The following is a 2,198-nucleotide window of genomic DNA, read 5'->3' on the forward strand; positions in this document are numbered from 1 at the left end:
GCAGGAGGAAGGATTCGCTTCCCAGCTCCAGCGGGTGGCTGTGAAATATGATTTCTGAAGTGTTAATAATGCATCACGTTTGGATAGCACTTTACATCTTGCCGAGTGGCTGGCTGGGCTGGGGGGCTGGCTGCCGGCTTCGCTGCAGGACTTCTCAGGAGCACGGGCCTGCTCCCTGGTGCCTCAGTTTCTCTTTCTGAAGCAGCGAAGGAAGGCTTCGGACTTGGCCTCCTGCCAGGGCCTGGAGGTGCCTCCCCTTGCCACCCCACCCCTCTTCCCGACCTGCGTCTCTCCTGCATTGTCCTCCCGGGAAGCCCCCAGCACTCCTGCTGTCACTCCTCAAACCCTCTCCCAGCCCCACTCTCCCCTCTGCTCCTGTGTGCAGGGTGTGGGCAGGCTGCCAGGGCTTCCAGGGCATCCCAGCTAGCTCACTTCTGTGGACCCAGAGGGGAATCCCTGCCTTGTCTTTGGTGGTCTGCTCGGAGCCCCTAGGCCTTCAAGGTCCTTGACCTCCCAGGAACGGGAACTTTTCACACTGCACACTCCAGCCTCTGTGCCTTTCACACACACGCAAGTGGTAAGGGCCCCCATCTCTTCATTGCTTCCCAGGGCTTCTCGCAGACCTGAACGATTCCCCTTCTGTCCATGACATGGAGCCCTTTTCCACCTCTCGCTCCAAAGGCTTGGGAAATCCCTCCACCTCCCAGCCCACATCCACAGTCACTGCTTCCAGGAAGCCTGCCAAGAGTGATCGGAGGAAAGAGAAGACGTGTAGTGTTATGACAGGTTGCCCGCATGTTCCACCACTGCTCCCAGCCCCGACCTGCTGGAGATCCGGGCACTGCCCTCTCTGCCTCATCGGCCCCTGAAAAGGACATGGGAATTCTATTTCTGTAAAATTATGTTCATTTTTAGATCTGGATTTCTGGTTTCCAGAGGCCCTGCTCTGCCACCACTGTCTTTGCAACAGCTTTGGACCTCAGTGTCCTCATCTGCAAACGAGGCCATCAGAAAGGTGGTCACCAGGGCTTTACTCTTGGATGACACCCCTACTTCAAACAATTCCCTGGTGAATTATTAGGTAAAGAGAAGAAGCCCTTTGATAAGCACGTACTTGCCTTCCAGCTGACTGATGCCATCGAGCGAGCGGGGGTGGGAGTGGGGGGACACACACTGTGCTCTGTGACGTCTTGTCCGCCGCTCCTGCCCCAGGTGCGTCTGTGGCCTGTGGGTCTGGCCCGGAGTGGATGCCCCAAGGACCTGGGACGCGCGCCTGCCCTCCGCCCCCTGGCTCCTCTCACTTCTCACTTCCTGGGAAGACAATTCCTCACCAAGTTTTCCCAACGGGTCGCACTGCCGCTGCTGTTCAGCTGACACGGTAGCTGACGAGTTATTAAAAACCCTTCATTATTATTCTGCGCTGTCTCTCCCTCCTCCCTCCCTGCCCTGCCCCAGGCTTGCGAGGCCCACGGCTGTCACTGAGAAATGCCTGGAGGCCCCTAGCCAGGCAGAGGCAGCCTTTTCCACACCCCCCCTGCCCCCCCAAAGTGTGTTCCCCACGGAAGTGGAAGCTGGCCGGAGGCAACGGGTCCCGCCCAGGCCCGGGGGCTCTCGCACCAGGGTTCCGGCTCCTGCTTCGGCAGAACTCGGGGAGCTGCAGCGGGCGTGTGGGTGCTCAGGGGTCTTTCTGTCAAGACATGGTTGCAGCGGGATCTTGGCTCTGGAGACACTTTGGGGTGTCCACGCTGCAGGTGACGTGTGGGGCCCGATTCTTCATCCCGTGGAGAAAGAGTAACAGGGCAGCTCCGTCATGCCGCTGCCTGGGCTGGGGGTCCAAACCCGGGTCATCCATCACATGTGCCGGTGATCAGATTTGGCTGCGGCGAGAACCGGACCTAACACTCAGCTCCCGTCCCAGTCTCAGCCCCGGGGTCCTGGGAGGAGGGAGGGGCAGGGAACCCACGGGAGAGGCCCCGCTCCGGGGTCAGGTGGCAAATAGGCAGGGTCTCCAGGAAGCCTCCCCACTGCGGGGCCTCCCCGGGCACCCCACGAAAGGTCCGGGCCAGGCATCCGGGGTCAGCCGTGCGTGGAAGACGTGGAGCGTCTGCTCCCGGCCTGCAGCCCTTTCACGTCGCCCGTGGGGTTCTGTGCTCAAACTGCCTCGGGCCGAGCTCACTCTTCCTGGCGTCTCAGCATCG

The 2,198-nt window shown here is 60.7% G+C and overlaps 1 long non-coding RNA gene across 1 annotated transcript; it reads left to right on the forward strand.

Moving 5' to 3' along the window:
- The first annotated feature begins 916 nt into the window (after nucleotides 1-916).
- On the forward strand, nucleotides 917-1,413 carry LOC103672086. The gene is made up of 2 exons (XR_571064.1): nucleotides 917-1,081; nucleotides 1,213-1,413. It is a non-coding gene; the product is annotated as an uncharacterized LOC103672086 (long non-coding RNA).
- The last annotated feature ends 785 nt before the right edge of the window (nucleotides 1,414-2,198 follow it).

Source organism: Ursus maritimus, unplaced genomic scaffold (assembly GCF_017311325.1).
Source record: "Ursus maritimus isolate PB19 unplaced genomic scaffold, ASM1731132v1 scaffold_2, whole genome shotgun sequence".
NCBI lineage: Eukaryota > Metazoa > Chordata > Mammalia > Carnivora > Ursidae > Ursus > Ursus maritimus.